Source organism: Schistocerca nitens, chromosome 6 (genome assembly GCF_023898315.1).
Source record: "Schistocerca nitens isolate TAMUIC-IGC-003100 chromosome 6, iqSchNite1.1, whole genome shotgun sequence".
NCBI classification, from domain to species: domain Eukaryota; kingdom Metazoa; phylum Arthropoda; class Insecta; order Orthoptera; family Acrididae; genus Schistocerca; species Schistocerca nitens.
Window position 1 is genome coordinate 134,574,344 of NC_064619.1, and position 13,881 is coordinate 134,588,224.

Consider the following 13,881-nt stretch of genomic DNA (forward strand, 5'->3'; position numbering starts at 1 on the left):
GATGGTCGTATGCGTGTTTGGCGCCGTGCAGGTGAGCGCCACAATCAGGACTGCATACGACCGAGGCACACAGGGCCAACACCCGGCATCATGGTGTGGGGAGCGATCTCCTACACTGGCCGTACACCACTGGTGATCGTCGAGGGGACACTGAATAGTGCACGGTACATCCAAACCGTCATCGAACCCATCGTTCTACCATTCCTAGACCGGCAAGGGAACTTGCTGTTCCAACAGGACAATGCACGTCCGCATGTATCCCGTGCCACCCAACGTGCTCTAGAAGGTGTAAGTCAACTACCCTGGCCAGCAAGATCTCCGGATCTGTCCCCCATTGAGCATGTTTGGGACTGGATGAAGCGTCGTCTCACGCGGTCTGCACGCCCAGCACGAACGCTGGTCCAACTGAGGCGCCAGGTGGAAATGGCATGGCAAGCCGTTCCACAGGACTACATCCAGCATCTCTACGATCGTCTCCATGGGAGAATAGAAGCCTGCATTGCTGCGAAAGGTGGATATACACTGTACTAGTGCCGACATTGTGCATGCTCTGTTGCCTGTGTCTATGTGCCTGTGGTTCTGTCAGTGTGATCATGTGATGTATCTGACCCCAGGAATGTGTCAATAAAGTTTCCCCTTCCTGGGACAATGAATTCACGGTGTTCTTATTTCAATTTCCAGGAGTGTATAATGGCAGTTGATTCTGCGCAACTACTCTATTAGCAGCCGAAAAGAAGTGGCTTTCGAATGGGAATCGCAAACGTTTGATGACAAGGCGACAAGTCAACCGAATCCTCCCTCGGAAAACACGTCTGGTCTGTCATACTCGGTATTAGTGACAAAACGTGTGTCATATAAGACGAATCTGTTACTGAAGCACTTAATTTGTTCTACTGGTAAGTGAGTCAGGTACATTAGTATGAATGTGAATGTGATCACTCCGAAGGAAGTGATGAAAACATAAAAGTTTGCTACATAAGCTGCAACAAATGAACGCAACAGCTTCACAATCACCTAGTTTCTCTGTGCTCTGTCAAAACATATGTTTTTAACGTTTGCGAAATTCCGTTTTGAAAGTCTTGACTCTCGAATTCCTTTGTTGTAACATAGTTCACACCCGCTTACTTGTTGTTTTCATTTCTTTTGGATGTCTATGTGGTTTCTCGCATGCTCTCACTATTCATCACAGTTGCTTGCGACGGTAACGTATTCTAACCCCATGCCTTATATTCTATAACCAATGTATATATGACAACTGCCAAGACTACGGAAAGAAAACAAACATTTCAATGACCGGACGGACAGTTCATGATGTTATGACAAAGAAAGAAAAGAAAATTGCATGACGGCGTCTTGAACTGCGGCTCGCCCGCTTGGCACCCTAACACCACATCCACTTACCTGCAACGCCGTTGCTTTTTCGAGCTGCTGTTAGTTACACTACTTGTTCTAGGACCTTTCACTGTTCCTCTTTTGCTGTTTTCTTCCTGTTTTCATGCTTGATCTGTGTACAGTTTTTTCGGGCTATCTTCTGGGCCATCTTGCCACTAAATCTGATAGGGTGGGGGGGGGGAGGGGAGAGGGCGTGTGATGGGGAGTTTCCTTTGTCAGTAGCGAGTATGGAGGATGCGGCAGAGACTGCGGATAGGTGGCACTAGGTGTAAACGTTGGTCGGCCGATGGGCGTGCAGAGATAGTTCGCCCAGTAGGGAGAAACACTGGGTTTGGGTAGCGCAACGGTCAACGCAACTGCCTAGGTAGCAGCAGAGCACGGGTTCGAATGTCTGTCAGGCACACATTTTCACTCGTCCCCGCTGGTTCCGCATAAAGTCCTGCTGCAGCTGACATCAATAACCGCTTTCCTCCCCTCTTCTCTTTCAATGTACATACAACAAAAGAATCCCATTCATCAACTTTCCTCCGCGTTTATTCTTAATTGCTTCTTTCAATTGGTCCAGCAGGTCAGCATAATATTGTCCGGTTGTAGTAAATTCCTGAGCTGAACAGTCCACCAACAAACAGAATGCCTTCTTTGTCGCAGAAAACGGGCGCCATTACTTTGTTGGCCCATTTCTGGGTACGGAAGTTGTTCGGCCATGGGGGCCCGCCGTGGCGCCATACTTTTGATTGTTCCTTGGTTTCAGGGTCATAAATGTGAAGTCAAGTTGCATCCTCAGTCACTACTCTCGCCGAAAAGGTCTCTGGAGCTTCAAAGTGGTACTAAATGGCTTTCGATGTCTCAGCGGTTCTTCCGCTGATCACAGTTCAAACATTTTGGCACCCATTTCGCTAAAAGCTTGCGCAATCTAGGATTGTGGTAATAATGAAACCAACATGTTCCCGTGAGTTGTCCAGTATCTCGGCTATCTTTCTGACTGATATTCGTAGGTTTTGAAGAATTAGCTCATGGACAGCAACGGATGTTGCAACGTCTGTTGCGGTTTGAAGGCGACCACTGCGGGGCTCGTCTTCAACAATGAAATGGCCAGCCTTGAAACGAGGTATCCAAGTCTTCACATTCCTGTGAGGATCACACTTCTTTCCCAGTGTTTGTGACATCTCAGTGTGATTATCCTTTGCGGAATTTCTCTAGCAAAACATAAACTTCATGACGGTCCGTAACTCCAATGATGAGAAAGAAACTTGCGTGTGACTCTGCCAGCTCAGCTATCACCTGCTTCAGAACAAGCTGGACGGACAATGAACACCTGATATCTACACTGTTACACATCAATGTTTCAGACTTTCGAATGAGCACCTATTTGTCTTTCTTTTTATTTCGACTGTAAGGCAACAAAACCAGGAACTTGTCAGTACTCTCTCGTATATCTGATTTCGTAAACCAGTCCTCTTATTACACCATATGAGTGCATACCGAAGAAACATAATATGGCTCACACAGCGAATAAACATTAACAAACTGCGATGCGTATTTGACAGTTAATTCATTTCTGTAGCTTGCAGATCTCTATCTTCGAAATGTACTCATATTCTCTTATACGACGTTTGGTTTATAACACCAGATATACGTTATTTTGACGATGACATTTTGTGACACTTAGCTGTTACTTGAGAACGGCTCTAGAGCCAAAATCGTAAAGTAAATGGATAGTGATTTACAGTCAAATGACAAAAATTTCTTTTAAAAACTTAATAGACTAATTTTGAATGTAAGAATGTTAATTAACTGTAATAAGGCTAAATACATGTACAACCAACACGAAAAAAAGGAAACTGCATTAGTTCACACTGAAATCACAGAACTAGTTGGATCTTTGTGTTATGGGTGCTGAAAGCGCCTATATGGAGTGTACGAACAGCGAAATAAATTAAAGGAACAGTAACAAAGGCCTGAGACGCATCAGATAAATTAAACATGGATCTCGAAACTAAGTCTTCCTGGTGTGTAAAACGGAAACTTTAAAATCAGTTTTTATTACAAGAATTTAGAGGTGGACTTTTAATTGAAACTCATTCAAGCACTGAGGCTTGGTCAATGAGTACTGAAGATATACGTGTTGGTAATTACTAAGGGAGCCAAGGAAACAAGTGAATGATCAGAGAACAGACGGGACTGTAAAATATAATTATTATGATTATAATGGAAATACAATGGAGGTGCGTCAGTTAAGCTGTTTCCCTCCTTAATTGACAAAACAGATAATAAGTGAAAGGAATACTTACTTAGATAGGTAAACGTAACAGACGTGTCTAGTTCAGCGAATTTATGAACATAGTTTATTTATATATTTCCCAGTGTGTTATAGCAGCGAATTATAACTTTTTGCACGGAGCATTATTTTTTCATGTGGACAAATCGATTTAAATCAGTTTTATATCTTCTTAGTTAGAGAGCTAGAAAGTTCGAAATTTTAATGTTTTAAGGGTGGATTCAACGTGCTGTACATAATTCGCTCTGTTAGATGGATGTTCTGGTGTCTGAGTGTTCACTTATATCACGTATTTAAACGAGTGACCATTTTACCGAATGCACAACTCTGTGAAACTTTTAAACGTCCTGCGGACGAGATGTAAGTATAGTTGCTGGTATCAAGGAGTGACTAGCTTCATCAAGTCATCTTCGACTGTTCTTTCGGTGAGATAAATACAGTGCCTTACATATCCCTGCAAAAAGAAATTTACTGGTATTTTTTATAAGCGGTGTTTAACAACTTTAACAGACGTTAGGAATTTCATCATTCAGTACACAGTTGCGTCTATTTTTATTTTGACAGTCGATTTCGCTCACAATCTTACCATTCTCGGACCATAAAAGACGTATTTAACTGTACATTTCACAACTGAAGTAATTAATCAAAAGCTGGAAATGCTCAGTTTTCGTATAACTTGTGACATAATTACTAATATAGTTAGGGTTTCCAATTTTGTAAGTTACAGAAAAAAAACACGTTCTCTGAAACACACTTTGTAGCTGGGCGAATGGATGGGCGATAGAACAAGTAAGTTCTTTGAAGGATTCCTGGAGTGAAAAGAAGGAGACGCAAAGGAAGGTGAGGAAGTGATGTTAGCAGTGATTCAGGAGCAAAGTGGACAGATTAAAAGTTCAGTGCATGGAGACGTCTGGAAGGAGGCCTATATCCAGGAATCGATGTCCAGTGGCTGATGACCCCTGCTGGAACCCCTGCAGGAACCCCTGCGTCGTGCTGTGAAGTGTGGATGCCTGAAATGAATGCTTGTCAATACTAAGTTTATGATGTAATTTATGGTGTATATTTCATTATTATTCAGTTAGACGTCAGTGAGGCCACACATACGATTAGTGAACACAACATGCAAGAAACTAAATTATTTAATTCCACATTCAAAAACAGAAATGAATTGACGCATAAAGTCCGCACTACCGCACCAACGTTTATTTGGTTCCCTCAGATGATCACAAACAGGCTATATATAGGGTGTATAAAAAAAGCACAGACGCCGCTTACTATGTTGCACAGAACGACAAACTGGTCATTTTTGAAGAGGAAACCCCTGCTCGCTTTGTTAAGCGTCGAAGTTTGAAAAAGGCTGGCGTTAATTTGTCGTCGGATTCTGTTCTGCATCCTAATTATCTACGCTGCCATCAGCCGTCAGAGTACTATGGATGCGCTGACTTCGAAGCTCCACAGCACTCACACCATGTACACTCCTGGAAATGGAAAAAAGAACACATTGACACCGGTGTGTCAGACCCACCATACTTGCTCCGGACACTGCGAGAGGGCTGTACAAGCAATGATCACACGCACGGCACAGCGGACACACCAGGAACCGCGGTGTTGGCCGTCGAATGGCGCTAGCTGCGCAGCATTTGTGCACCGCCGCCGTCAGTGTCAGCCAGTTTGCCGTGGCATACGGAGCTCCATCGCAGTCTTTAACACTGGTAGCATGCCGCGACAGCGTGGACGTGAACCGTATGTGCAGTTGACGGACTTTGAGCGAGGGCGTATAGTGGGCATGCGGGAGGCCGGGTGGACGTACCGCCGAATTGCTCAACACGTGGGGCGTGAGGTCTCCACAGTACATCGATGTTGTCGCCAGTGGTCGGCGGAAGGTGCACGTGCCCGTCGACCTGGGACCGGACCGCAGCGACGCACGGATGCACGCCAAGACCGTAGGATCCTACGCAGTGCCGTAGGGGACCGCACCGCCACTTCCCAGCAAATTAGGGACACTGTTGCTCCTGGGGTATCGGCGAGGACCATTCGCAACCGTCTCCATGAAGCTGGGCTACGGTCCCGCACACCGTTAGGCCGTCTTCCGCTCACGCCCCAACATCGTGCAGCCCGCCTCCAGTGGTGTCGCGACAGGCGTGAATGGAGGGACGAATGGCGACGTGTCGTCTTCAGCGATGAGAGTCGCTTCTGCCTTGGTGCCAATGATGGTCGTATGCGTGTTTGGCGCCGTGCAGGTGAGCGCCACAATCAGGACTGCATACGACCGAGGCACACAGGGCCAACACCCGGCATCATGGTGTGGGGAGCGATCTCCTACACTGGCCGTACACCACTGGTGATCGTCGAGGGGACACTGAATAGTGCACGGTACATCCAAACCGTCATCGAACCCATCGTTCTACCATTCCTAGACCGGCAAGGGAACTTGCTGTTCCAACAGGACAATGCACGTCCGCATGTATCCCGTGCCACCCAACGTGCTCTAGAAGGTGTAAGTCAACTACCCTGGCCAGCAAGATCTCCGGATCTGTCCCCCATTGAGCATGTTTGGGACTGGATGAAGCGTCGTCTCACGCGGTCTGCACGTCCAGCACGAACGCTGGTCCAACTGAGGCGCCACGTGGAAATGGCATGGCAAGCCGTTCCACAGGACTACATCCAGCATCTCTACGATCGTCTCCATGGGAGAATAGCAGCCTGCATTGCTGCGAAAGGTGGATATACACTGTACTAGTGCCGACATTGTGCATGCTCTGTTGCCTGTGTCTATGTGCCTGTGGTTCTGTCAGTGTGATCATGTGATGTATCTGATCCCAGGAATGTGTCAATAAAGTTTCCCCTTCCTGGGACAATGAATTCACGGTGTTCTTATTTCAATTTCCAGGAGTGTATTTCCGGCCATGTGGGTCTGTCCTGAAAATCTGTGCGTTTACCGTTGTGCTCAACTTGCTTAAAGTTCGACAGACGCATTCATTGCTTCCACTTCACACTGATGGCCGTTGGGCTGCATAACTAATTAGGATGCCAAACGTAAAACGAACTGTTACTCCACAGATCTCAAGCGCAGGCGCGCAACAGCGACCAAACTATGAATTTCCGGGCAGTTTACCGTCTCGCTCGATATACTAAACGGTGTCTGCCTTTTTTTTTACACGTGCACTCAGCAGAAATAAACCGTGCAGCTATTGAAAAAGCAATTGAGACTACTCAAAGAAGACGAGACTCCACACTCTGACGCAATTCTTATTAGATTTTACATCAAATACTTTATTTATTAGGCTCCTTTCCTAATTCACATCTATGGAGTATCTCTTGTGCTGAGAATATTCCTTTGTCTCTAGAACTGGGTGGAAGTTATTCCTTTTTGCTATATAAAAGCACTGATACACTTACAGACCGTATCAGTAACATCTTTGTCTTTTAATGTCTTAGAAGATATTTTAGGCGTGAATATTATGACGTTCCGCAACGAAAAGAGGCTTCCTTCAAAAATCGGTATAGGTTGTGAGAAACCAGAAACAGAATTTGATTCAATAATTTCATTTCAGTCCTAATTTTTGCTAAAGAGAAAATCTTAAAAATTTCTAAATGATTAACTATAGGACCAGAGTTAACTGCACTAGGTAACAAGGTAGTTATATGTACAACTAAACAACTATGTAGGAGTCCTGTAAATATGCGGCCCAAAAAATTATGCCGGCCATAGCCTTATTAATACAGGAAATATAAAAATCCTCCGTATATGAAATTTTGTGTTTAGATGAGATAAAAAGAAACACTTTTTTATGTGACAAAAACGTCACAGGTGTACCGTTTCTTACTATGGCTCCATGAAGTTTATGACGCTAGCGATGTTCAGAGAAGTTGTTCAAACTACCGTGTGGTGAATACAGTTTAAGAGATGTCGCTGAAAATGTCTTCCGTTTACATTATTCCACAACTGACATCTGCATGCTAATGTCTGTCTTAACACGCCAAAAACAACCAGAAGTTACACGAATAATGACAGCAGCTTCAGCCAAAAGGGCAAACATCTCTTGCGGAGTGTCTATCGCCGTCTCCTATACTAAACGCTTCATTTCTCTCCACAAAAAGATATCCATAAGAGTGAAGTCAGGAGAACGTGGTGGTCAGCGTATTGTTCCATCCCTCTCAATCTAACATTTGAGGAAATCTTTGTCTGGATCATCTCTGCCATCAAGCGTAGTAGAGCCTCGTCATGCCCGAACCATAATCATTGTCTAACAGCTAAAGGAACGTTCTCCAACATTACCGGTAGTATTTCTCGGGGAAAGATACTACACTTTTCTCCACCATCCGACGGTCGTGAACAACACCAGCCCGTGCATTTATCGTTAATCTCTGTTGCTAGTGGAACACTCGAGCTGCAAATCGGATTCCAGTGGAAAAGTGTTGTGCACGAAGCTGTCAAAACGACTGTGAAATTCTACGTTCTGTTGCGCTCGCATCATACTACACATCGATATAAGACATTATGGAAATGAATGTTCACAACCAGCTGCAATAAGGTAATATGTTTTTTAATATTCACACAACAAGCTTGTTTCGGCCTATTGCCATTATCTTGTCACCTGCGAAATAATAATAGTAAGATTATCTGTACATAAATTGCGGCTGTTTTACGTTTACATGTGCGCTGGTACTTACGTCTAGTTGGAACTGACGACCATATTGCATTTATAGCAAAGTCTTTCACGCCATGTCTCGGTAAGTATAATAGTTCTTGTAGCTATCGAAACGTAAAAATATGTTTTTGTTAGATGCTTTGACAGTTCAGTATTGACAGTTCTTTACTATGATGCTATATGTATACCAAGTATATACATCTTACTGGAGATGATGTTAGCTATCATTATTCTTATTTTCATTTAAATTTTATCTATGGTGGTTTGTGTACCATTTGACTATGTCTTTTCATGTTCTATTATGTCAATATTCCAGGTAGAATTTATGTTTAAAATCTTTGTGCTCATTTAGAATTTCGTGTGGATATTTTCATGTGTGAATATAAATTTTCAGTCGCTCGAGAATGCTCGTAATAAGGTCTTTCGGCATTTTGTGTAATATTTCTAACGCAGTTTCAGTTTTCTCCGCTTTGTGGCATTGTTGAGTTTTCAGGTGTAAATAGAATCTTGACAGATTATTATCACTGTTTCTAGTCTGTTCTTTAAATCTGGTGTTAAAATTCCGTCTCGGTTTGGCCAATACAGAAGTTATTGTAATCGTCACAGTTGATTTTGTATATTCCAAAAGTGGCATATATTGAGATTTTGGTTGCGCGTGAACGTAATTTCGTGATGAGATTCTTATTTGCACGGAAAGCCAGTAGTATGTGTGTGGATTTAAATTGTGCACTTATTTTATCTATCCTAGGTAAGTTGTAGGTATGTAGGTTGTTCTATGTTTTGTTAAGATTTCTTTGGTAAGATGTATGTCATTACGTATCGTGATGAATTTCTGTTTTGTGTGTTTTTGATACAATTTTGTTACTATATCTGGATCAAAATAATTTTTGTAGGCATTGTAACACACTGTTTCCACTTCTGTTTGTATAGCTGGTTGTTCTAGTCGTAAACTCATTATTCTGTTAATCACGGAGTGGAAGAGGGCATTCTTTTGTGTTTTAGGATGGCAAGAGCTGGCATTTATTATATTACCGGTGGTAGTTGGTTTTCCGTATATGTCAAATGTGTGGCAGTTGTTGCCTTTGTTAATTTTCAGATCAAGGTACACTACTGGCCATTAAAATTGGTACACCACGAAGAAATGCAGATGGTAAACGGATATTCATTGGACAAATATATTACACTAGAACTGACATGTGATTACATTTTCACGCAATTTGGGTGCATAGATCCTGAGAAATCAGTACCCAGAACAATCACCTCTGGCCGTAATAGCGGCCTTGATACCCCTGGGCATTGAGTCAGACAGAGCTTGGATGGCGTGTACAGGTACAGCTGCCCATGCAGCTTCAACACGATGCCACAGTTCATCAATAGTTGTGACTGGCGTATTGTGACGAGCCAGTTGCTCGGCCACCGTTGACCAGACGTTTTCAATTGGTGAGAGATCTGCAGAATGTGCTGACTAGGACAGCAGTCGAACATTTTCTCCATCCAGAAAGGCCCGTACAGGACCTGCAATATGCGGTCGTGCAATGTAGGGTTTCGTAGGGATCGAATGAAGGGTAGAGCCACGGGTCGTAACACATCTGAAATGTAACGTCCACTGATCAAAGTGCAGTCAATGCGAACAAGAGGTGACCGAGACGTGTAACCAACGGCACCCCATACCATCACACCAGTATGGCGATGACGAATACACGATGTGCGTTCACCCCGATGTCGCCAAACACGGATGCGACCATTATGACGCTGTAAACAGAACCTGGATTCATCCGAAAAAATGACGTTTTGCCATTCGTGCAACCAGGCTCGTCGTTGAGTGCACCATCGCAGGCGCTCCTGTCTGTGATGCAGTGTCAAAGGTAATAGCAGTCATGGTCTGCGAACTGATAGTCCATGCTGCTGCAAACGTCGTCGAACTGTTCGTGCAGGTGGTTGTTGTCTTGCAAACGTCCCCATCTGTTGACTCAGGGATCGAGACGTGGCTGCACGATCCGTTACAGCCATGCGGATACGATGCCTATCATCTCGGCTGCTAGTGATACGAAGCCGTTGGGATCCAGCACGGCGTTCCGTATGACCCTCTTGAATCCACCGATTCCATATTCTGCTAACAGTCATTGGATATCGACCAACGCGAGCAGCAATGTCGCGATACGATAAACCGCAATCGCGATAGGCTACAATCCGACCTTTATCAAAGTTGGAAACGTGATGGTAGGCATTTCTCCTCCTTACACGAGGCATCACAACAACGTTTCACCAGACAACACCGGTCAACTGCTGTTTGTGTATGAGAAGTCGGTTGGAAACTTTCCTCATGTCAGCACGTTGTAGGTGTCGCCACCGGCGCCAACCTTGTGTGAATGCTCTGAAAAGCTAATCATTTGCATATCACAGCATCTTCTTCCAGTAGGTTAAATTTCGCGTCAGTAGCACGTTATCTTGGTGGTGTAGCAATTTTAATGGCCAGTAGTGTACTTTATTGAATTGTCTGTTTCCAATTCCATACTAAATTTGATATTGGGATGCCGGTTGTTCTGTGCTTGATGGATATTATTGATGCCTGTATTGTTTCCATCAATCAGCATTTGCGTGTCATCAACATATCTATAATAGTGGACGAAAGATCGCCTACTATACTTTATAAGAATAAAGTATTGGCCACTATGAGTGGAAAAAATGTTCTTCTAATGTGTAAAGAAAAATATCTGCAATTGTGTCAGCTACACAGTTTCTCGTAGCTACTCCATCTACTTGGCTGTAGATCTACTCACTAAATTCAAAATAATTTTGTGATATAGTCGTTTTAAGGAGATCTATGGTTCCGTCGATAGAAGTTTTCCTTTACTGCAAAAGATTATGTTTTATAATACCTATTGTTTCCTGTACTGATATGTTTCTATAGATTCAAAGAAAAGACTAGAAACAGTGATAGTAATCTGTCAAGATTCTATTTACACCTGAAAGCTCAACATTACAAAGCGGAGAAAACTGAAATTGCGTTAGAAATATTACACAAAATATCGAAAGAACTTACTACGAACATTTTCAAACAACTGAAATTTATATTCACACAAGGCAATATCCACACGAAATTCTAAATTAACACACAGGTTTTTAACATAAATTCAGTGTGGAATGTTGACATAGTAGAAACCACGAACCATAGATAAAATTTAAAGGAAAATAAGAATAATGATAGATAACATCATCTCTGTATACATATAGCTTCATAGTAAAGATCTGTAAATACTGAACTGTCAAAGCATCTGACAAAAACATATTTTTACGTTTCGATAACTACAAGAACTATTGTACTTACAGAGAAATGGCATGAAAGACTGTACTATAGATGCAAAATGGTTGTCACTTCCAATTAGACGTAAGTACCAGCGCAAATGTAAACGTAGAACTGCCACAATTTATGTGCAGATAATCTTACTATTATTATTTCGCAGGTCACTAGATAAATGCAATAAGCCGAAACAGACCTGTCGTGTAAAATATTAAAAAAAACATATTACCTTACTGCAGCTGGTTTGGAGCGTTCATTTCCGTAATGTCTTAAACAACTGTGAAAGCTGGCCTGAGGGAAGTAGGGTGTCAAAGCCTTCAACGATTCCTGTCGGGCAAACGGTGGATATGTAAACTCGTGTCATATAACGAAAGTGGTCCTTTTTATGTCCTCTGATAAGTCTACGCATTTGTATATGTAGTTTCTTTACAACAGAATAACGTACTGTCTTCAGAAATGAAATAAACTCACATTCATTTTTACAACAGAACCAAATTAAGTTTGAAAGAGAGAAAATAGAAGCCGCGCGGGATTAGCCGACCGGTCTTGGGCGCTGCAGTCATGGACTGTGCGGCTGGTCCCGACGGAGGCTCGAGTCCTCCCTCGGGTATGGGTGTGTATGTGTTTGTCCTTAGGATAGTTTAGGTTAAGTAGTGTGTAAGCTTAGGGACTGATGACCTCAGCAGTTAAGTCCCATAAGATTTCACACACATCTGAACAAAGAAAAATAGAAAAATCTTTAAGGTTCTAGAGTCAATAATTTCAAATTATTTTGTAGCACTTCTTTATTTACGATATCTTCCTCGTGCGAAACTACTGTTGGTTGACATCTGGTCATAAAAGCGTGAAAGATAAATGTGTAATGCCCCACCGATAACGAGGTCGTTAGAGTAGGAATGCTAACTCCTTTCGCTTTGTTGGTACTCGGTTCGAATCCTGGTGGTGAGAGAACTGTTACCCACCAATATTTGGTCGACAGGAGGCAAAGAGATGGTAACTTACATCATCTGAACATCAGACGTTGCACCTAATTACGTAGCGTTTCATGCAGTGAGGGGTGCATCACTTTTGACCGAGGTCCGTCCATTCCATTCTAACGCTAAACTGTGAAGCCCTTCGGGTTTAGTGGTATTCTAGAAGAGGAGGCTATGTAACAGAAGAACGTATAGTATTTTTAATACATAAAGTTAATTAACAGATCTACAACTATCACATCTGCAACACTAAATAAATCACTTGCGTTGGTAGCGAACAATCTTCATTATATCTATAGATCTAAATCTAAAGATCTATAGGATAGTGCTGATTGCTGCAAAAAAGTCATTTAATGACAAAATAATATATAATCCAAAGATAAAAGCAAAGCAGTCTGGGATGTTATCAAAAAGGAAACAGGAAGAGGCAAACAAACGCAGAATAACATCCTGCTAAGGGAGGGGAATAAAGTAATAAATGATCCACAGCACTTAGCAAACTATGTAAACGAGCACTTTTCAAGTATTGCAGAGAAATTACAGCAAAAATTCACCGAACCAAACATAACACCTGTAAATGATGTTGCACTAAATACAATGATGTTACTTTCAACCACAGAGGATGAAGTCAGTAAAACAATTCAAAAACTAAAAAATAAAAAGGCAGTAGGCCTTAGATGAAGTACCAATGTGTGTACTGAAACAATGCACAGGGATTATACAAGGCCCCGTAACAAATATAATAAATGAATCCTTCACATTAGGGACATTTCCAGAGCAGTTAAAACAGGCAAGAGTTGTACCTTTGCTTAAGAAAGGTAATGCAGAAGACATAGAAAATTACCAGCCCATTTCCCTGCTGTCAGCATTCTCAAAAATAGTAGAAGCATTTATGAAAGACAGATTAATGAATTAGCTGAATAAATACAATCTTTCAAGCGAATCACGGTTTGGTTTCCAAAGTGGCAAAAATACGGAATCAGCCATAGTAGAATTCACAAAAGTTGTACTTGATGCTCTTGATAAAGATGAGTGTGTCACAGCTATATTTTTGGATCTTTCTAAGGCGTCTGATACAGTCAACCACAAGATTCTAGTAAATGAATTAGAAGCATTAGGAATAAGAATTGTAGCTAATGGCTGGTTTCGATCACACCTAACAGACATGGTACAAAGAGTAGAGATAACACATACTTCAAATAGATCTAAACATTTAGTAAAACACTTATCAGAACCAAAATACATTAATAGAGGCGTTCTGCAAGGTAGCATATTAGAACCAAT